General features: G+C 34.1%; 3 long non-coding RNA genes across 3 annotated transcripts; all 3 read left to right on the top strand.

The window, feature by feature from the left end:
* Positions 1–5,020: 5,020 nt before the first annotated feature.
* Positions 5,021–7,443, top strand: LOC144856040 (uncharacterized). Its single transcript, XR_013614899.1, has 2 exons — positions 5,021–5,727; positions 7,171–7,443. It is a non-coding gene; the product is annotated as an uncharacterized LOC144856040 (long non-coding RNA).
* Positions 7,444–21,636: 14,193 nt separating this feature from the next.
* Positions 21,637–22,305, top strand: LOC144856156 (uncharacterized). The gene is made up of 2 exons (XR_013614905.1): positions 21,637–21,919; positions 22,028–22,305. It is a non-coding gene; the product is annotated as an uncharacterized LOC144856156 (long non-coding RNA).
* Positions 22,306–23,450: 1,145 nt separating this feature from the next.
* Positions 23,451–24,204, top strand: LOC144856263 (uncharacterized). The gene is made up of 2 exons (XR_013614910.1): positions 23,451–23,818; positions 23,927–24,204. It is a non-coding gene; the product is annotated as an uncharacterized LOC144856263 (long non-coding RNA).
* The last annotated feature ends 318 nt before the right edge of the window (positions 24,205–24,522 follow it).

The following is a 24,522-nucleotide window of genomic DNA, read 5'->3' as shown; positions in this document are numbered from 1 at the left end:
GTTTTTGCTTTGAATTGAGTTATTTTTGTTTTAAATACAATATGTACTAATGATCAAACCAGCCGTGCATCTTTTTTTACAATAGTATTAATTCTAAAGACAGTTTACTAAATACTATGTAGGCCTACCACACCTTTTGCTGCGCCGCCACGGCTACTTTGATCGTTATAGTTAATCACATTATTATATCATTATTTAACACCTCATCTTCAGTAATACTACTGGATTTGAACTCGGGTGGAATTGTCACTCCATCGCAAGACAACGCTTCCACCGCTGCGCCACGGAAGTTGCTTCAAGAAATTATTCATCTAAACTATTTAAACTATGCATACATAGCGCCCTCATTTGTTATTAGTCCTCCCTAAATGTGATGAAACACCGTTTGTGATTGGTCAATACTCACGGTAGTAACCTAGTAACTAGTACGCGCTGAACATCCGGTGATTCGGCTCCTCGAAGAGAAGACGATGAATTGTTTATTCGGCCTACCTGATTATAATATTATTATTAATAGGCTTATTGATGGAAATTCTTCTGTTAATTTAAACGACCTAGGCCTAAGTGAATATTTTATTGCCAAGGAATCATTAATTAGTAATTATCTGTATATTATTCTTCGCAAGGTAAGGTGTCTAGGCAGGAGGCTTGTTTACATACAATACAAATACTATAGAATAGGAGGCCTAGCCTAGCTTCACCCAACCCAGCAGACTTGTTCTTGGCTATATAATATAACAGATATCGCCTTTTATATCGGTAAAATATAAGATTTAACATCCCCTCGGGATGATATTATGTTCTCGGGGAATTATATATATATATATTTCACCTCTAAGCAGGCAATATCTGTATATTACAACACATTTCTATTTGTAGTAGAATCATTCATCTACAATTTACCAAGCATATTGATACAAGTTTTACTGCGTTTTATCACTTCTTGATATTATTACACCAAAAAAATAAACGCTTCCGTTGAGTAAACACCCCTCCTGCAAAATTAGGCTATTGATTTTATTCGAATATTAATTATAAGCCTAAAAGTGTCAGCATAGAAAGTCTCCTCGTTCAGTTCATTGACACAGTCACGTGGTCTTGCTTGCCGGACGGCTTTAATTGTCGGCATCTCTTTTGTGTAGACTGTAGAGCAGGTACCAAGATCTATATTTAGAAACTGACTCGACTCTTTAGGCGTAGAAAGTTCTAGCGGAAAGTGGTTGTCTTGACGACAGCTTTAAGCATTCATTGTTTTATGGAATAAGCCTGAAAGTGTCAACATAGAAAGGAATTCAGCAGTCTCCTCGTTCAGTTTATTGACACAGTCACGTGGTCTTGCTTGTCGGACGGCTTTTTAATTGTCGGCATCTCTTTGTGTAAACTGTAGAGCAGGTACCAAGATCTATATTTAGAAACTGACTCGACTCTTTAGGCGTGGGAAGTTCTAGCGGAAAGTGGTTGTCTTGACGACAGCTTTAAGCATTCATTGTTTTATGGAATGGGATTTTTTCCTTAAAAACCCTTAAAATTACTATTTTGTTTATATTATTTTGACATAGGCCTAAGATTAGTACTCCAGAGTAACAGAATCACACCAGGGAGTTGTAATTAGACACGTTAGTATGGCCTGTAATTAGTAATTAAACGTGCTTGTGCAAATAGCACGCAGCGCGCCATGGGAACTTGCGTGCGCGTGACAATTAACGCATCTCTTTCCCGCCTTGATTTAAATTTGTAACCAGACTACAGCAATTCTAGGCCGCCCGGCTAACGGCGACGTACAACGCATTCAAACCGTAGGTGTTCTTGATAAATTCATAGAGTTATTCGTTGTGATTAATATTTATTAATTACACCTTTGTTATACCCTATCATAGTAGCTCCTTTAGTTGAAATATTTCATATTTGTGTAGCATTGCAAGTCAAAAAGGTACAGTATTATAGCCTGCCTAGCCTACCTCCTCCTCCTCCTTCCTCATCAGTCTAGCCTACCACACCCCGCCCCCGTGCGTATCCTACGTAGGCCGCCTCCCTCCGCCTATTTGATACTAGGCCTTTGGTACTAAGCTTTACTAGGCCTAGGCCTATATATTATTATTATTATTTTGGTCTCTCCAGACACAATGGGAAAACTATTTTGTGCATATTAAAATGTTTTTATCATACACCACCATCTTAATAATATTGTTATAAATATTGCTTTGTGTAAAAAAGGACTTGAACTCGGACTACTAGTATATGAGTAAACAGGCATCTGAGAAGTACGTACTACTAGGCCTACACACTAAAAAAAAAAGGTGCAAATCTCTACCTAAAAAGGTGCAAACCGATGCAACAATAGCAGCTCCCTTTAAGGTGCACAACTACACCTTTGACGGAAGGTGCAATTTTGAACCCTGATAAAGGGTGCTATAATGCTCCTTTGGAGTTCACATTTGCACCATATAAGGTGTAATTTTCCACCCTAAAAGGTGCAAACGAAATGCAACAATAGCAGCTCCCCAAAGGAGCAAAATTCAACCTCTAAATAAAGGTGCAACTTTACACCCTAATAAAAGGTTCAATAATGCTCTTCTAAGATTCAAATTTCTGTTAAAAAGGTGCACAAATAAAAATCACTAAAATACAAAAAATATTGATTAGGCTTGGTATAATTTTATTCAACTTTAAAACATTACATTATTCAATTCAACTGCTGAATTCTGAGTCTCTGCACCTTAAATAGAATGTGGCCATCTCTTCTCAAACCAACAATAGGCCTGTTGCTAAAAGTATCTAATGATGACATCTTTGACAGTATTCTCTTCTTATCCCCATATATCTGAAACAGTGTTCTTGATGTCTGGTTCACCTTTTCCGAACATTTTCACCTGATTATCTTAAAAAGTATGAAATAGGAAGAGAAACATACAATACATTATTGACATTCAAATTACCTTGTCCACATGCTTCACATACTTTAAAGTATGTTCCTCTCCCTTTCCTCAGCTTGTAATATAGTAGGCCCTATATATACTACTAGAGTATTACGGTACATGTGGTCACATTTCTTTCTCCTTTTCTGAACATCTTCATTGCTGCTGATCAGAGCAGAGGTGCTCTTTCATGTTTATACTTATTTTATCCCTCCATGACATCATGTAGGCTGTAACTATAATTAAAAATAATGAGTAAGAATTTAATATTATAGGCCTACTACTAGGGTAGGCCTAAATAATACCCAGCTACTGTAATAACTAATAATAAAAACTAGGGCTAGGCCCCTAGCCTGCCTAGCTAGGCCTATATTAATTATAAGCCTAGGCCTATGCCTAACCTACTAGCTAGGCCCAGGTAAGTAGGCTAGGCATGGTCTAGGACTAGCCCCCGCCCGAGAGGCTACTGTAGGCCAAGTAGCCTAGGCCTCTAGACTGCCCTACTTTAGGCCTAACCTAGGCCTAGCTAGTAGTAGAGGCCGCCTAGTTATTTATTTAGCTATCATTTTTAAGTTTTAGGCCTAGGCTTATAGGCCTATATAATAATTAATCTAATAAAAACCACCAAACCACATGCCTATAAAGCTTCGTTACTTACTTTTAACAGCTATCCTACACTGGAGAGGTGTGGGAGCTAGGCCATATGCTATTATATATTTGCATCTGCATTGTGTAGTGGTCAGAATCCAGAGGACATTACATTTGAAGCCAATGACATGGTACTAAGGGAGAATCTGGTGAATGCTTTGGTCAACAAAAATCTACATCAGTTTGCTGTTTAAGCAGAGAGATCCATTCCCAAGTTTGCAAAGATGTGGCAAATGCCAGTTCACTGCCACTGTAGAAGGACGGATACTCATAGTATGGTTGTGTGCAACATCTGCAACAGAAAATGTCATCTTGACTGTGCAAAGGATTATGTGGAAACTCAAGCAAAGTGGTTGTGTGATGCTTGTCAAAAAAAATAAAGAAAACGCATTGAACTTGAAGAGCTGGCTGAAGTTCCAAGAAAACGAGCTAGAATGGAATCAAACAAGCAGAGTGTAGAACTTTTGAAGTGCTTGTATGAACTGTACAACTATGTCAACACTACTGTGTTTTTTGGAAAGTTACCCCCACCAGAAGACCATCTGTTTGTTGCACCAATTAAGGGTAAGCGGGCGTGTTATGGAGTGACACAAGCTTTACATTGCAGAAAAGATTCTGAAGGCATCTCCTCATTCATTCAGCTTGATCTTACAATAAATAGTAGCCCAGATAACATAACATGGGGACTCTCCATAACACACTTGTTCATGAGATGATACATTCCTATATTATGCTTGAATGTATTGAGGATCGATCAGTTCATGGTCCAGTTTTCATAATGTGGGGAAAGAAGAGAATTTTCCGAAGCATATAGGAAAATAGTTTTGTGTCACTTAGCAGACAGGTATAATTGTAATTCCTGATAGAGGGTGTTTCATTTGCCAAGTCATGCATAACATATCGCTGGAGGGGCTTTATAAGCGGCGGCGCATGTGGTTTAATCCTCTCCTTTGTTTTAATTAAGACTAAACCTACGTCCTGCGTCAAAACTCAATTTTCAAATTCCATTTCATCGTTGTCATTATATATTTGGAGAGTAATTTTTCGTATCACATCCTAACTATTCGTGATTTCTTCAGAATTCAACTGTATTTTACGCATTCTCCCTCGTTTCTGTAAGTAACTGTTTTAATTTATAAAGGTATCATGCCAATTACGGTATGCCTTTTCGGGCACAACTTTGTTATTGGCTACAGATGTAGAAGGGGTCTTAAACTTCATCAATACCCATCTTTATTATATGCTTGGCCTGTGTCGCCTGATGTTGTAATTATATAACTTGGAGAAAACGACCTAGCTGACCGAGATAATCGCTACATAGTAAATATAAAAAAAATTATTGATGATATTTTTTATAAGAATATGCAATAATACTGCTACTACTATTATATATATATTATATATATATATATAGATATATTATTTTATACTATATAATTATCATTCTTCTACTATTACTTAGTAGTCTACTACCTATGATTACGGTACCTAACCACCAACTTACATGGTTTTCCTGGGTAATTTCCAGCTATTTTAGCTGTGCCTCCAGGCTTTTTATCTTATGGTCGGCCATTTTATCTTCGGTTGGTGTTATACTATGCCATATCGATTGGCAGTTTTTTACTCTCCGCCGAATGTATTTTTATTTATAATAACGTAGCCACCAACTATCGGTCCTGGGTAACTTCCAGCAGTTTTATGCTGTGCCTCCAGGCCAAGTGGTGGGGACGACCATACTATGCTTATATAGCTTTTTATACCATGTTAATTATATTTCTATTTGGTTGGCTCACCCATGTTTGGATGTTTACCTGGGTAATTACCAGCTATGCTGTGCCGCCAGGTTACTTGCAAATCGATGGGTGAATCATACATGTTGCCACGGGATATAAACCCGCAACTACTTTATATATATATATTTTTTTTGTTCTTTAATTACTATTATCTAGGTAAAATGCCGAAATCAAAGTCCACCCGCCGGTCAGCGGCACCAAAACCAACCACAACGGAACAACTAACAGCTAATATCGACTATGAAAAATTGGCAGAGGCCGTAGCAAAACAGATGAAGAAACCGACCGACGCGCCTCCTGCTACTAATTCACCAGAGGGAGATCGGCGATGGAAGAAGCGGTTACCCCTTTAATCAGCGACCTTCTCCAAGGTGAGCCGTCAACTGGGTGTCAATTGACAATGATGGACACTATTGCCTTGGGGTCGGACATTCCGCTTCCCACCAAAACTAAAATTTGGAACGATCAATATATCGAAATAAGGTCTCTGCTCCCCAACCAATGCGAAACCAAGTGCGAGTCGAGAGCGACCAAAAACGGAAACCGCTCACGGTTTTAGAATGGCAACAGGCGTTCCACATCTATGCAGCCATTTTCTTGGAAAAATTCCCAAATGTTTTAACATTTTAAAATATGCGAACAACATTTTGGAGTTGTCAATTACCGCACAGAACAATGCATGGCGAGCATACGATGAACAATTCAGAAGAGCCCGTCAAGGACGCTCCTTGAAGTGGGAGGTACTGCACACCGAACTGATGCTAAAGCTATCGTTCAGTTCATAAGGCCAAAGGGTCAGGTCCGTGGTTTTCGTTTGGTCTGGGTGGGAACCCATCCAAGGCTGGGTTTTTGGCGCTGACACCCAGACTCATGTCTTGTATACAGCCAATTCCATGTTTAATACTTTGTTTAAATATTCTGATTACTGATATCCGTTATGCAGTATTTGATTTATGGTTTCAGATGACATAACTTATATTATGTAATATAATTAAGTTTTATACTAGAAGTGATATGTCATCTATGTTTTACCAATATACACGATTTAATATTCGTCATTTTAATAAATGACATTTCCATCCAATGATGGTTTATCTGTGTTTGTTTGTTGTCCTGTCCGGTCGCTAGCGTAACACTAAAGCCATAAAGGAACAGGACAGCAGACCATCTGCCGAATATTTTTAATAAAATGTTACTCGACAAAATTTCAGCCTACGGTTAGATTTGCCTACTACGACTGTGTGTCCATTATAGTACAGATTTGTTTTTGAAAAGAATAAATGACCCCATTGATGGTCAAAAAAGAATAACAGTCAATATTTTCTTTCAATGCTTAATACTTCGCCAGTTGTTTTGACACTAGTATTAGATTCATTATTTTGTTTATAGTGGCTGCATTTAAGTGCTGGAAATAATACACTATATTGAAACAAATCAAGTAAAATACCCCATTGTAAATAGTTAAGAATTGATGGCCAAAAAAAGAGTAATATTACATGTTTTTCCTTTTAATTTAAAGGTTTGATAGAGTTGGGGTAAGATTGTTAAATGCATTATATTAAAAAAGTTAATAACCTCTTGTAAATAGTAAGGATTTGAGGTAAAATTGTTTGCATTGTTTCTGGGTTTAGGCTCGGTGTTATTTTTTGTGTTGAATTTATTGATTGTCCATTCATATTAACCTGATTACTTATTGGTTAATATTATAATGCTTTCCTAATTGTTGATTTGTTTTATGTTGATATACTGTGTTCGTTATATGTTACACAGTATTTTGTTTTATGTATTGTTGTAATTTCTTGTTATCATCCTAGCTGGTGAACTCAAAGGCTTTCTACAGCATGCATGGTATGAAGAAAGCACAAAAGATATTACTGTCTATTCTGGGAGAGGCAAGAAGTTTTTGAGAGGAAAATCACAATATCGTATTCAATATTGGGGTCCAGGCGAAACATACGATGAGGACGCCGAAAGCTGGAATATTTAAATGACATAAAAATGATTGAAATCCAACTAACATTTATTTTTCTTTAACATACCTACCTTAGGCCTAGTAATTTTATTTTTTATGCCACGAATTTGGTGTGGACAAAACGCGCCAATAGGTGGTATATAGACTAAAGGCTCTCAAGGCACAGTTTTTTTAAAGTAAATAACAAAAACAAGACTTCTGGAGAGAGGAGGAACACGTTTTATGAATATGATTTAAATATATCCGTCACATTTATGGAATATACAAATATAGAAAAAATAACGGGTTACTGTAGGAATTATAAAATGATTTCCATTATTAATTCTTTTATACTATACAGTATTTTTTTCTCGATTAAAAAAAAATGATTGTTATAACATTTATTAGTATGATTTCATATGTTCAAAACCATTTACTATTCCAAAAAATAATAATTTTCAGAAAATAGTATGACTGTCACTGATGAACTAATATTACTAACTATTGACATAGTAGAAGAATATTGTATATATTTCAATTATACCACATACTTGCGTTTATTACTGAAATATTTTAGGATTTAAAAGGATAAAATATCCATGTGACTTAGATGAAACCGTGACGGATATGACGAACCTCAAAAATCATGTGACGGAAATTACTTCAAGATATGATTTGAATATGTTTTTGACCAGAGTCACATAGATATATACAATGTAATAACATAATAAAGATATACAAAACAAAATGTACAACAAAAAAGGCCCTGGCAATAACAAAAAGTCATAGCCGTCACAACGAAACATTGGGAAATGTGACGGAGCTGACCGTGACAGAGATGATGTATTTAGCATAGGACAGTTCAGGATCACCTCATAGGTATGTCTGACAACGGAGACGAGGCGTGAATTCGCAGATCCTGACCAGCTGAACATTACAGACAAAGCAAAACATTTGAGCCATGCTGATATGTTTACTGGGTCAACAGCAGACAAGAACATTCCCTGTCGTATTAGTAAACATTTTTGTTGTTGAATATGCCATATTTTTTTTTTTTTATTAGAATTTATAAATAAATTATTTAACTGGAAAAATTGGCTGCCAGCCAATGGGTTTTTGGTTGAATTTAAGTGAAAACAATTTGTTTTGGTTTTTTTTTCTACAGAAGTTTATTAAAACTACAAAATAACCCATTCAAAGTCTGATTTAATTAATCTTCATTTCTCATGTTTTTGGGGGACAATACATCATAAATGTGGGGTGAACCTTCAAGCAAAGCTGCCCTTAAAAAACCCACTTCTTAGGCCATTGTCTGCTCTGGATCCTTTAGCGAGAGGGCACTCAACCTGCATCAAGCACGTAGATTTTTGTTTTGCATGTGGCCATGTGGTGATCGAGTGGAAATCAGGTGCTGCAGTGCTTTTGAAATCTAGGCACGCACGTCAACAACAATGGTTTTCGTGTGCATAGCGATACGAACACAGCATTCAATCATAAAAGGGTGGTATGCCTGGACAGTCTTAAGATACTTCTTGGCAATGTATTTTCAAGGCTACAGTTGAAGGGACGAAACTTTCAGGTTAAGAAGTGTGGACTAGTTGGCTGTGTGTGTGGTGTGCCAAGGACCACCCCAGATGTGTTTAATCAGCTACATCACCTCCCCTTTCCAGTTTCTTATGAGAAGTACAAACATTTTAAGGTAAGACCATCATTATTATATAAATAAATCTTGCGTTACACCACATGGATAGTTCTGTCAAGAACTGAGAGTTTTTTTCAATGTTTTGATCAATATACTTTGATCGTCCTCAGGAGTGAGAAATTTACTCGCTTACTCCCGAGAACGATCAAAGTATATTGATCGAAACATCGAGAAACTCTCAGTTCTTTACAGAACTATCCATGTGGTGTAATGCAAGATTTATATAATATTACTTCGCCATGCAAACATTCATCATTTTTAAGATTAAACATCTTTCATTCGATTATTGCTTCTCAACATGTTTTACCTTTATTGGATTTATTAATATCATTTAGATACACAGACAAGCTTTCACAGTCTTAACAAGTGCTTCTACAGATTTATTCAAACAATGTATTGTATTAGTTCTCTGTATTATTGTTTCATATGAAAATAGATGTGTATGGCAAAGAAGAAGTGTCCCCTGCTGTAGAATTGCATGTTCCGTCTAAGATACATCGTGCTGCCCAATGCCACAAAATGCCCTTCTCTCCATCATCACATCGATCAAATAATGCAAAGATGGTAGGTCACTAAATTAGCTGTAACATACTGTTCTGCAAAAACTAATGTTTCATCAAGTTAACATTAGGTATTGGAATAACAGTTTTATTTTGTGTATGCTAACTTGCTAACAGCAATTATGAACCAGAGAAGACGGACAGTACTGTCATTACAGTACCGTCATTACAGTGGAAAAGGTTTTAATGGATCCGTCAAATTAATTTGATTGGGAGTGAGTTGGACCATTGTGGGACTTTATTTTGTACTCATGTGGTACCTGTTTCCTTGATGTAGCAAATGATGATGATGAGAATGATTCCATCTTCGATGTTGTATTTGTCAATGAACGAACTAATATGTGACTCCCCAATCGAAGCACCGTACTACGTCATCTTTAATGATCCCTTGTGTTTTTACTGTGGAAGTGAAACTGTTTGCATCATACAGTGTTCTATTCTACATGGTCAGATATAACATTTTGGTAGAATCTTTTACTGATATACTGTATATCTTTTTTATGTTGTTGCTAAATACAAGTTACCGAATATACAAATAAAACATCATAAAGTTCAGTTCTTGTGTGAATGTCTGTTATTTTCTATATTTAATATTTTATGTTGCCCTAAAAACACCAGGAATTGTTAAAAAATCTAAAATGGCGCCCATTTTGAAAAATAAAAAGTAAAAAGCTCCTTATCCTCCTTTTTTTTCAAAACCCGGACGAGAAACATTATTTTTTACATGCCCTAACATAATAAATTACATATTTGTATTTATCTTAGTTTTGTTTGTAGTTCTTTTTCATAGAATATTCTACTAGTTAACTCTACCAATAAAATGTATTGAAAGCCACACATTCTCAAGGGTTTCCATTTTTTGGTTAATTGAATGCTGTGATTGGATTATTGAAAAATGATAAACAGTTATTCAAAATGGCTTAAAAAAAACCCCACAAAGTATAACGATAATAAAAATGACAGAAACGTTTACATTATACTACCCAAATAATCATTGTCTGACATCACACTTTCGGTTGGCTATTACTTTTCTTTTAATTTTTGTTGTACCTTGATCTTTTTCGTTTCATATCGCCACCAAGAGCTTGCTCTATTGATTGCCAGTGTTTTTTTGACTGCAGTGTCTGGAATACAAAATTAATTCAATATTCAAAGAAAGTTAACATATTTTATCAATAATTAGTCAATAATTCAAACTTTTAAAAGATAGAAAACTAAATCCAGTATATCTAAACAATATACAGCATAGTATCATTCATATTTTGTTTCTTGATTAGGTTAAGATTACACTACTTCGATAGGGTAATGATGGAAAATTGAGTAAATTTACATTTATTCAAAATTTTTATCTCATTTAAAACAAAAACATGTATAACATTCAATGTATTAACTTTTTTTAAAGCAATAAAGATGTCTGATTTTACAGATAAGCAGGTAAGAAAGTAGAATTGTTATTAACCACAACAAAATAAATAAAATGTAGTTTGTTTACACTTTACTTTTTTCTCTTCACTAATAAATAAAAGAGACACACTTCAGTAAACTATACTTGTACGTTTTTTATGTACTTTTGAGTATTTGTATATTTTTGTTTTCAGTTTTATTTTCTTCATTGTTGGTCAGATTAACATGCCTTTAAATAAATGTATTATTATATGTGTTTTCTTTTTTTAGTGAATGTGATTCATCTGTTGAACTTTTTAGTGAGGTCAGTGGGAAATCAAGTGAAGAAAGTAACAAGACAACAGTGAAGAAGAAGATGCATGGAAAAAGGGCAGTGAAGAAGTAGAAGAGAGTGAAGAAGAAGACAAACTAATTTTATGTAAAACATAACCACCCTGTAAATAATTTGTTTGTAACTGAGATTATGTTCGCCAACCTGTAGAATATAAACCCATCTAATAATGAGGACATACAGACGTTAGCTTGATTTATCTAACAAACTACTTTTTTTGTAAATTATTGGTAATTTATTTATAATTATAGAAAGAGAGAAGCTAACCCAACTAAAAACAATTTAAAGAAATGTGGGGTGTGCAATGCATATATCATGAGACTGGATAAGCACCTAAAAAAGGTGCATAGTTTTTAGGTAATTTGTTTTAATACTAAAAAAATAAGTGCTAATTGTAGTTCTTCTTGTGAGGAACAACAAGTTCATAAAAGAGTGAGTGACGTTTGCAGAAAGGCATTTTTGTCAGCAATTAAAAAAAAGTAAGACAAACTAATTTTATGTAAAACATAACCACCCTGTAAATAATTTGTTTGTAACTGAGATTATGTTTGCCAACCTGTAGAATATAAACCCATCTAATAATGAGAACATACAGACGTTAGCTTGATTTATCTTACAAACTACCTTTTTTTGTAAATTATTTACACAACATGGTAATTTATTTATAATTATAGAAAGAGAGAAGCTAACCCAACTAAAAATAATTTAAAGAAATGTGGGGTGTGCAATGCATATATCATGAGACTGGATAAGCACCTAAAAAAGGTGCATAGTTTTTAGGTAATTTGTTTTAATACTAAAAAAACAAGTGCTAATTGTAGTTCTTCTTGTGAGGAAGGATAGAACATAAGCTAAAACAGGATTTTTTGCCCACTTAATAGTTTTGGTAGCAAGAATAACTTATGGTCTAAATAATTAACAAATTAAATAATTCTGCATATTAAACAAATTGGCTTACATAAAATGATTTTAGCACAGCCAGTCTTCTGCTTTATTAATCTGTCAAAAAAGTAAGGATTTTCATAATTATGATTTTATTAGAAATGGACCCATTTACCAGTTTTTTACTTACAGTGAGGAATTATTCTAGCAAACAAACTAATCAGGCTGTGACAGAAATGAACAAATTGTGTAATGGCAACTACAACAATTTATTTGATGCAAGTTTGCTGAGAAAGTTAGTTTTTTTTAAATTATTCTGTAAGTGTGAACAAAGCTGTACAATATTTGAAGAGCATAGAAGATGGGTAAGTTTAATTTTATTTTCTTCATTGTTGGTCAGATTAACATGCCTTTAAATAAATGTATTATTATATGTGTTTTCTTTTTTTAGTGAATGTGATTCATCTGTTGAACTTTTTAGTGAGGTCAGTGGGAAATCAAGTGAAGAAAGTAACAAGACAACAGTGAAGAAGAAGATGCATGGAAAAAGGGCAGTGAAGAAGTAGAAGAGAGTGAAGAAGAAGACAAACTAATTTTATGTAAAACATAACCACCCTGTAAATAATTTGTTTGTAACTGAGATTATGTTTGCCAACCTGTAGAATATAAACCCATCTAATAATGAGAACATACAGACGTTAGCTTGATTTATCTAACAAACTACTTTTTTTGTAAATTATTTACACAACATGGTAATTTATTTATAATTATAGAAAGAGAGAAGCTAACCCAACTAAAAATAATTTAAAGAAATGTGGGGTGTGCAATGCATATATCATGAGACTGGATAAGCACCTAAAAAAGGTGCATAGTTTTTAGGTAATTTGTTTTAAAACTAAAAAAATAAGTGCTAATTGTAGTTCTTCTTGTGAGGAAGGATGAAACATAAGCTAAAACAGGATTTTTTGCCCACTTAATAGTTTTGGTAGCAAGAATAACTTATGGTCTAAATAATTAACAAATTAAATAATTCTGCATATTAAACAAATTGGCTTACATAAAATGATTTTAGCACAGCCAGCCTTCTGCTTTATTAATCTGTCAAAAAAGTAAGAATTTTCATAATTATGCTTTTATTAGAAATGGACCCATTTACCAGTTTTTTACTTACAACAAGGAATTATTCTAGCAAACAAACTAATCAGGCTGTGACAGAAATGAACAAATTGTGTAATGGCAACTACAACAATTTATTTGATGCAAGTTTGCTGAGGAAGTTAGTTTTTTTTAAATTATTCTATAAGTGTTAAAAATCTTCACTATTTAAAATACACTATAGAACAAGATTTTCTTATGATCTTTTCCACTACCTGTTAAAATCAATATTAACCATTCATTATGTAAATGTCTATTATTTCAAATGTCAAATATTTTAAAACAAAGTTAGCTAATGTTTTCTTCTTTTATTTTTAAACATAGGAGAGTGAATGAATTATCAATTGGAAAAACACCTAGTACAATAAGGCACTACAAGTGCCTTTGTGTACCTGGAGTTCTGCTCCTTTGAAAAACCTGATATAAATATCAACAAAATTCCAAGAAGCGAAAAAATCCTAAAGATTTTGATAAAATCTTTAGCGAAGGGCATATCTCATTCCAACGTGAAAGGAAGAAAGCTGCCATAAACAGTAAATTATATTCATTTTGTTAAACATTGTAATTACATTTTTGATTTTATTTGAATTATTTACTAAAAAACTAGCCACGCAAAATAAAAAGGTTATCTTTTTGTGATTTCCTATAGCCGAAATGATAACTATGCAGCAGGAAACTGCATACCTATCAAGAGCAGAGTCGGTCCTCAAGGCCTTAAAATAGTAAAACATAATGGATGTTTGTTCTTTTTAAACTTTTTGTTTTTAAGCTGTTTACCAAAAAGAACTTGTTAAAAGTATGTTAACTTTAACCAAAACGGATGGTTCTTCACAAGCTAATTAATACATTATGACATCACCTGTTACCTCCATTACAGACAAAATTTCCTCACAATTTGGTTAGTACTTTAGTCAAACTATATTATGTAGGCTTCGAAAAAACTTAAATTAAAAAGAGAAAAGCACAAGCAGTGACTTAGAAACTGACAACAGTACGTCTAAAAGGAAATACAAATGCTGCCAATGCTCGGAGAGCTGAGAGATGAATTGATGTGGGTTGGCTTTAATAAATGCTCAATTACAGGAAATTTTAAAGAAGTTAGAAAGCAGAATGGAGGAGGAACACTTCAGGTGGCTATTGCAATGTCCACTACTCCGCGTCAACTTTGGATGTTGCCAAAGAGCTATTTTTTGGGGACGTACCAACTACTCTGGTGCCCTTGAATTTCTTAAATTAGAGACTTTGGCTCAAAGAAGGGTGGAGCATTGTCGCAAGTTCGCTGAGTATCTCCCCAAAATTAAACAAACAGCTGATTTAATCCCACCGACCAGACATAGCTGTCATGGTAGGAATTTGAGAAATAAAAACAAAATTACCCAGCTAGCGTCTAAAACATCCAGATTTACCAATAGCCCTATACCCTACTTCATCAAATTACTAAATTCTTAATTTTCTCCCCTGCAAGCTTGCGACTGCTCTCCCCTCTTTGTTGTTTTTTTTTTATTTCATATTTTATATATATATTTATATTTTTGATATGACATGTATTTTACAAGCAATTTGGCTCTTAGCCACGAGTTGTAATTTTGGTCAATTTTTTGATATTTGAAATAAAAGAAATAAAAGTGAATAATAATAATGTTGTGTGATAATTATGACTCACGGAAATCCCTCGAAAAACCAGAATCTACATTTTTACAACACAAAAGGTAACCCTTTTTATAGCTAAACATTTTAACATGTTACATATTACCACTTGCCTGATACTTTATTGTGTATTCATGTAATGCGTATATTGTTTTATTTATTAGTTCAAATGTTTGGTTCTGATAACTACAGATTGTGGCATACATATAGTCAAACCTTAAGAAAATGACTACTTTACCTCCAAACTCAACCAATTCAGGAGTCTCCTGATATTTTGATTCATTTACTGTTAAAATGCTAAAGTTATGATTTTGATAACAGAATAGAAAACATCAGTCTGTAAGATGTTTTTAATCAACAAAGAAATAACGAGTTTGCACCACATTTTCTACTTTTGACACCTGACATGCCAATATCTTTGAGATATTGGGATTTCATACAAACCCCAATCCCAATATCTCATTTTCCCAGTTGGGAGGTCTGCTACTTTACTAATGCCTGCTTAGTTATGGGTCGCTGTGGCTCAAACAATTTGTGTCCGAAATTTAATTTTCACAGAATCCAGAGTCAGATACAGATGCAATATCAGATTTTGAAGAAACTCAATGTGGTCAAAGCAAGACGAGAATATATTATTTACAACGGTAATCTTTTTCTTAATATTTTACAATGGACTAATGGTATGTCCAGACGTTGGGTTTGTTATCTAACGCAAGGCGTACGATATCCATGGTGTTCAGACACAACGAGCAACATTCCAATGCCTTGAGGGCAGTGAAGAAGAAGATGCATGGAAAAAGGGCAGTGAAGAAGTAGAAGAGTGTAAAGAGGCCAGTGAAGTACAGGACAGTGACATAGAGGGTAAAAATAAACTAGGAAAAAAAGAAGAAAAGGGCCTAAAAAAACAGGTATATACTGTAATGCATAATTCTTTTGCATTCCTTTTGTTTTTAACTTTTAAAAATGTTGCTTATTTTGTGTTTTAATTCTTGAATAGTCTTGCCCTTTATGCGGAAAGAAAATGCTTGACACATCCAGACATATCAAACAAGTTCATAAAAGAGTGAGTGACGTTTGCAGAAAGGCATTTTTGTCAGCAATGAAAAAAAAGTAAGACAAACTAATTTTATGTAAAACATAACCACCCTGTAAATAATTTGTTTGTAACTTGTAGAATATAAACCCATCTAATAATGAGGACATACAGACTTTAGCTTGATTTATCTTACAAACTACCTTTTTTTGTAAATTATTGGTAATGGTAATTTATTTATAATTATAGAAAGAGAGAAGCTAACCCAACTAAAAACAATTTAAAGAAATGTGGGGTACACGTGCAATGCATATATCATGAGACTGGATAAGCACCTAAAAAAGGTGCATAGTTTTGAGATAATTTTTTTTAATACTAAAAAAATAAGTGCTAATTGTAGTTCTTCTTGTGAGGAAGGATAGAACATAAGCTAAAACAGGATTTTTTGCCCACTTAATAGTTTTGGTAGCAAGAATAACTTATGGTCTAAATAATTTTCTTACTAAAAAGTAATCATTTAGTGTTAGACATTTAATATGTATTTTATCATTGAACATTTGAGCTTTCACAACAAATATTTTTTTTTATTTTTGGAATAGACTGGCAGCAAGGAATATATAAAATATTCAAATTATGACAAGAAAAAAACACCAGAGGTATGAGTTAAAACTTAAAATAAGATTGTACTTGTAGTTACTGTAAACAAATTACATAAAATGATTTTACTTACAACGAGGAATTATTCTAGCAAACAAACTAATCAGGCTGTGACAGAAATGAACAAATTGTGTAATGGCAACTACAACAATTTATTTGATGCAAGTTTGCTGAGAAAGTTAGTTTTTGTTAAAAATCTTCACTATTTAAAATACACTATAGAACAAGATTTTCTTTTTCTGCGTTTAAATCACTCTGATCATTAACGTCTAAGTAGATAGAACTATGTATTGTATACATTCATGACAGATGTCAATTTAGACAGCCCTCAGTGTGCTGTACGTTGTTTAATGCATACATATATTGTTTGCTTAATCATGTTTGATAATAATAATTATTTTAAAAAAATAAACAGATGCGATGGCACCCAGCTGTTCTGAGATGGTGTATTGCAAGTCTACGTCAGGGTATGAAGTTCTCAGAAATAGTGGATTTTTAAAACTTCCACATGTTAAAACTTTACAAAAGTACACGCGCACTTTACTTCCCCAACTCCCGGAATCATTGAGACTTATGTTGCCAGCGTAATGTCTCGTTCTGGACAATTGGTTGGATTCACAGATGTTGGGGAGATAGCTAATGAGATAAATGACTTTGAACTGAAATGGTCAAAAGAAAAGAATGATGCTAGTCTAGCTACCCATGTACTTATTTTGATGGTTAGGGGAATTTCGAAGGTACTGAAGGTATATTGCAAGCTGTTCACTCTATCCAATTGTTTGGGATGCTATTCAGACAATGGAAATTCTGGGCTTCCAAGTTAGACCAATATAGTTTGTGACGGTGCTGCTTCAAACAGAAAATTTATAAATCCTTTTACTGAAGTTTATGATGTGATTTTCTGATCTTTTTTTGGAAATGTAAATAAATATTTCGCTGTTTAAAAAAATGATTTTGTTGTCTAATATTAAACCCAAATTAACATATGGAACTGATTAATGATGTGTAATAAGTAATAAAAACTAAATATTTTTTTTAAACAATAAAATTATATTTGGGCCTTGGGTTAAATAATCATCCCTTCTTTTTTTCTACAGGTGTGGGTGTGGAAACTGTGTTGTAGAAGAGATGTGGGAAAATAGATATTGTTGTCAAGAAGTAAGCAGTGTTAAATTATGTATTAATTAAATAAAATTTTATTGAAAATAAAAATGTTAAAACTGTCATACATTTTGTATATTATGATAGCAAACAGATTCCATTAGTGAAATTATGACCATTTTTTACATAAGCAGGTAGAGAAGATAATGGATATTGAAAATGCACATAATGGATGCATCACCACCCATCCCTGGTTCTAAGCTGCAATTCTAAATCCAGCAACTCTCCAAATTGCATATTGGCAGTATGCGTCTCAATATGACAAACTCGTTGTGGAAGGAAGAACAGAAAGGTAAACACATTATTTTTGCAGAATAGTTAAATTTGTAACTGCTTTGCCTTTATTTTTATTTATAAAATTATTTTCTAAAAGTTAATTTTTGTTTGTACAGGTATACAGCTTACTGACAGTTTTGGTGTTGGAGGTATCTCGGACGAGGCAGGCATTTCACAATTACATCCTGTGTAATAATTAAATAAGAGAAGCTTTTCCTGACCCTGGGGAAAATTAACAGGATTTAAATATCCTCGATTGGATGAAGACGAATACTACAGTATCTCTATGTGTTTAGTTTATTTTATAAATTAACACAAGCTTTAAGTCATCAGTCACATAAATACAAATCTATGTACAGTATTTACAGTACAGTAGAACCTACATTTTACGTACCCTGATTTTACGTTTAAAATTAAAATCTATCTTCCCACGAAAGTTAATATTACAAATTAATTTAATCTCACACGTCGTACGTACCACCCCGTATGATACAACGAACATGTAATGTATGTAAAGATTGTATAGCATACTGTAAGGCGACGTCCTTTGTGTTTACCGACAGTACGCTACAGTATCGCTTCATCAGTAGAGTAGGCGCACGTGTACTGAAACTTTTTCCTGGTTACAAGTTTGACCCAATTCCCATGCCCAGGGAAGGCATCATCGTCAGTGTAGTAGTAGTAGTGCTATGCGACGTCCTTTGTGTTTACCGACAGTACGCGATGAATCTACAGTATCAGTAGTACTGAAATTGCTAGTTACAAGTTCTTTGACCCAATTCCAATGCCCAGGCATCGATCGTACCATCGTACAGTACTGTATATATTCTCACTGCGCATGTACCGGGAAAGTACTTGTAGTACTGTATTTTGCGTACATACTTTCGCGAATTGCAATCACTCGTGAAATTTTCTGGTTTTACAGTATGTCGGAAAAAAGTAGTAGCGTAGTTTTAGAGACTAAAGAAAGTTGTAAAAAGAAAAAATATAAGACTAGATTTTCTAATGAATGGAAAAATACGTTTCCGTTTGTTAGTGCGAGTAATCAACACGTTACCGAGAGTGAATACAAGTTTTTTTGCAATATTTGTAACATGAATTTGTCATGCTCACAGGGAGGAATCAACGATGTTGCTGTACACTCCAGTAAGTTGTTTGTTTTAATTTGTATTTTTGTTAATTAATTAATACAACTAAGTACAGATTTGATTTGTACTGTGAATGGTTTTTTATTTAAGTGTATACAACAATATAAAGTTAGTAAATAAAGTTTGATTTATAATCACCAAACAAGTTCTTTTCTTTTTGTTTGTATTACTGTATCTCTCAACTCAAAGCAAAACGTAACTGCAAAATCAATCAGAAAAGGCACTTTATTTATTACGATAGTTTTCAAAAAGCAATCAGCCAATAGTTCACTTTTATTAATGCAATAAATAATACTTAGGCCTTACAAACATAATTATTATTAAAGTTAGTAAAATATAAGGTTTAAATATATCATCATCAATTAAGTTCCTTTTTTGTGTTATCTTACTAAAGGAACTCAGAAGCACAATTTGAATGAAAAATCGATCAGAAATACTTCAATGCGACGGTTTTTAAAACAACGACCAATTGATCAGCCAACTGTTCACCCTTCTATTCAGGCTGAGGTAAAGATGACATTGATGATAGTTCATCATAATACTTTCTTCAATATTTCTGATCACCTAACAAAAATTATAAATCATGAGTTTCGTGGCAGCGCTGCAGCCGAGCAGTTTGCGTGCGGACGAACAAAAACGTCCGCAATTGTTAATTGCATTGGTGTTGAGCTAAGAACACAGCTTGTTACTGAAATGAAAAAGCAACCATTCAGTATAATGATTGATGGTAGCAACGACACAGGCATTGCAAAAATGTACCCTATAACCGTACGTATCTTCGATCCTGAATTTGGCAGAGTAATGACCAAGTTCCTGGATATCAATCTGATAGAAGGTCGTACAAGTGCTACAGCTGCAACAATCTTCGAGCACATAGACGCTCTGTTTCAGAGAGAGGGACTTAATTGGAGTTCGGTCACCGGACTTGGTGTTGACAACACCAATACTAATATCGGAGAACACAATTCAATTATAAGTCGTGTGTTGGAAAAAGAACCAACTATTGTCATTGCGGGATGCCCATGTCATATGGTACACAATGCAGCAGGCAAAGCATCAAGTGCCTTCGCCGTTGCAACCAAATTTGACGTCGAGGATCATTGTGTTGATCTGTTTTACTGGTTTGACAAGTCAACCAAAAGAAAAGGAGCTCTAAAAGAATATTTTGAATTTTGTGACATGGAGTATGATGAGGTAATGAAGTATATTTCTGTTAGGTGGCTTTCTTTGGAGCGTTGCTTAAACAGAGAACTTAAGAAGTTTGATGGTGTTAAGTCATACTTTTTATCAGAAAGCGAACGTGATGGCAGATTTCAGCGATTAAAATCTGCATTCAGTAAGCCGATCAGTGAGGTTTTTTCAGTCTACAATAGCTATGTTTACTAAGTTTAATCGGTTTCTTCAAAGAGAAGACCCGCTGATATATCTCCTGCATGAGCAGATGGAAAATTTTATGAATAAGCTGGCAGTTAAATTTGTAAAGCCCGAGGAGGTTATGAAGCACAGGGAAGAGTTTGGAACTTTGAAATTTTCACTTGAAAATCAGAAGCCAGACGAAAGTCTTTCTATCGGCCTTGTGACAAAAGTGAAACTAAGACGGCTTTTGGCGGATGGAGACATCGATGTCAGACAAGTTGATGCTTTTTATGATGGCGTGAGAAGCTTCTATAGTACAGCATTCCAATACTGCGCTAAGTGGCTTCCACTTGATGACCCATTAATGAAAAGTTTTCATTGACTTCCTTCAAAGAATGGATCACGTTGAACATGTTTTAGCATTACTTGAGCACATTCATAAAGATCTGATTAACGACCCGCGTACCATGGATGAACTGGAAGAAGAATTTTTAATTTAAAGGGAAACTCCCAATTTTGAGTAAAGTTGCGTTATCGGTATTAACAATTCCGCTATATTATATAGCTAGGCCCTGGGCCTAGGCCTACATTAAATTGAAAATACAATGTTTACTTTTTTTTTTATTTGAAGAACCTGATGATTCAGATATGGATCCAGACTTTGTCCCTAATGCTAATCCCAATGATGTGTCAACACCATCTAATGAAGAAGATCGACCAGAGCAGGAGGATGTTGGAGATGAAAGCAAAAAAGCAAAAAAGCAAAATAGAAGACGGACCAGAGCAGGAAGATAATGGAGAGAAAGATGATAAAGACCAACCAGAGCAGGAGGATGTTGGAGATGAAAACAAAAAAGAAGACGACGACCAATCCGAGCAAGAGGATGATACACAGGAAGATGATAATGTGAGTCTATTTCAAAATTAAAAACAGTGTCTATTTATTATTTTGCCAGTGGTACTTTTTTTGGTACTTTTTTACTAATATAATAACTGTAATATATTTTTTAGAATGTAACTGTGATTAAGTGTCATAAATGGCCAGCAACCGACACTTGGAACCAGAATATCTGCAAAAGAGGACGTCTAGAAGGAAAAGCCTATAAAAACAGAAAAGGGATTGAAAAACCTGAGAAAAAGATGGGCAAAGGATGCGACTTAAACTTCTGTAGGAAATCAAAATTAAGAGATTGCCAATCTTTGGATGAAGAAAAACGGGAATGGATATTAAATTCAAAATTTTTTAAAAATGAAATCATGGAATGAACGCCGTTTATATGTTCGGACATTAGTTTCTAAGGTAATTTCAAATAAATTATACAAAGGAAATTTAAGAGGGTGAAATTGTGGAGCTGTAATGAATCAAACTATAGAGACTATTTATTCAATTTTCTTTTCTTTAATACAGGTTGACATAAAACAAAAGAAAGTTCCAGTAAATCAGTCAAGAAGAAAGTGTTCATTTTCATACAGACTTCAGCTGAATGATGGTACATCTGTCCAGGTTTGCAAGTCGATGTTTGCATCCACCCTTGGCCTTTCGCAGAGAACTGTTGTTGATTGGCTAAACAACGACCAAGACGCACCTAAGGCAGACAATCTGCATAGACCTCGTACAGGTATAACGAAAAACAGCATGTGACTTTTACAAAACTCTAACAATGTATAATGCTATGCAAATAGCATCTCTTCATTATTATTCAAATACTTAATCCTGCTTTGGCGATTTGAGTAGTGATGTGTTTGCATCTATCTATATTTATAGAAAAAATAAAGAATAAATATTTGTTTTTTAAGAATTTATGAGGTTTTTTGTCTTTTTCTCAAAACTACAAAAAATGACTTAGGCACTTTTGTTATGAGGGTAACGATATGCAAAAAAATTACTGATGACGTCATAATTTTAAAATAATGTGATACATTATAGGTCCTAGTAGCATGCTGCTTTATATGTATTTTCTATTCATTAAACATTTTTATGTTTTAATCCTTGTGTTTCACTTATTATGAGTCATTTAACAGTGCTAATTAGATTAGAAAATTTTATGAATAAGCTGGCAGTTAAATTTGTAAAGCCCGAGGAGGTTATGAAGCACAGGGAAGAGTTTGGAACTTTGAAATTTTCATTTGAAAATCAGAAGCCAGACGAAAGTCTTTCTATCGGCCTTGTGACAAAAGTGAAACTAAGACGGCTTTTGGCGGATGGAGACATCGATGTCAGACAAGTTGACGCTTTTTATGATGGCGTGAGAAGCTTCTATAGTACAGCATTCCAATACTGCGCTAAGTGGCTTCCACTTGATGACCCATTAATGAAAAGTTTTCATTGACTTCCTTCAAAGAATGGATCACGTTGAACATGTTTTAGCATTACTTGAGCACATTCATAAAGATCTGATTAACGACCCGCGTACCATGGATGAACTGGAAGAAGAATTTTTAATTTAAAGGGAAACTCCCAATTTTGAGTAAAGTTGCGTTATCGGTATTAACAATTCCGCTATATTATATAGCTAGGCCCTGAGCCTAGGCCTACATTAAATTGAAAATACAATATTTACTTTTTTTTTTATTTGAAGAACCTGATGATTCAGATATGGATCCAGACTTTGTCCCTAATGCTAATCCCAATGATGTGTCAACACCATCTAATGAAGAAGATCGACCAGAGAAGGAGGATGTTGGAGATGAAAGCAAAAAAGCAAAATAGAAGACGGACCAGAGCAGGAAGATAATGGAGAGAAAGACCAACCAGAGCAGGAGGATGTTGGAGATGAAAACAAAAAAGACGACGACCAATCCGAGCAAGAGGATGATACACAGGAAGATGATAATGCGAGTCTATTTCAAAATTAAAAACAGTTTCTATTTATTATTTTGCCAGTGGTAATTTTTTTTGTACTTTTTTACTAATATAATAACTGTAATATATTTTTTAGAATGTAACTGTGATTAAGTGTCATAAACGGCCAGCAACCGACACTTGGAACCAGAATATCTGCAAAAGAGGACGTCTAGAAGGAAAAGCCTATAAAAACAGAAAAGGGATTGAAAAACTTGAGAAAAAGATGGGCAAAGGATGCGACTTAAACTTCTGTAGGAAATCAAAATTAAGAGATTGCCAATCAAAATTCAAAATTTTTTAAAAATGAAATCATGGAATGAACGCCGTTTATATGTTCGGACATTAGTTTCTAAGGTAATTTCAAATAAATTATACAAAGGAAATTTAAGAGGGTGAAATTGTGGAGCTGTAATGAATCAGACTATAGAGACTATTTATTCAATTTTCTTTTCTTTAATACAGGTTGACATAAAACAAAAGAAAGTTCCAGTAAATCAGTCAAGAAGAAAGTGTTCATTTTCATACAGACTTCAGCTGAATGATGGTACATCTGTCCAGGTTTGCAAGTCGATGTTTGCATCCACCCTTGGCCTTTTGCAGAGAACTGTTGTTAATTGGCTAAACAACGACCAAGACGCACCAAAGGCAGATAATCCTCATAGACCTCGTACAGGTATAACGAAAAAAAGCATGTAACTTTTACAAAACTCTAACAATGTATAATGCTATGCAAATAGCATCTCTTCATTATTATTCAAATACTTAACCCTGCTTTGGCGATTTGAGTAGTGATGTGTTTGCATCTATCTATATTTATAGAAAAAAAAAAGAATAAATATTTGTTTTTAAAGAATTTATGAGGTTTTTTGTCTTTTTCTCAAAACTACAAAAAATGACTTAGGCATTTTTGTTATGAGGGTAACGATATGCAAAAAAATTACTGATGACGTCATAATTTTAAAATAATGTGATACATTATAGGTCCTAGTAGCATGCTGCTTTAAATGTATTTTCTATTCATTAAACATTTTTATGTTTTAATCCTTGTGTTTCACTTA

The sequence above is a fragment of the Antedon bifida genome, chromosome 11 (genome assembly GCF_963402885.1).
Source record: "Antedon bifida chromosome 11, ecAntBifi1.1, whole genome shotgun sequence".
NCBI classification, from domain to species: Eukaryota; Metazoa; Echinodermata; class Crinoidea; order Comatulida; family Antedonidae; genus Antedon; species Antedon bifida.
Note: the sequence above shows the minus strand (reverse complement) of the source record. Positions and strands in the feature narration are given on the sequence as shown.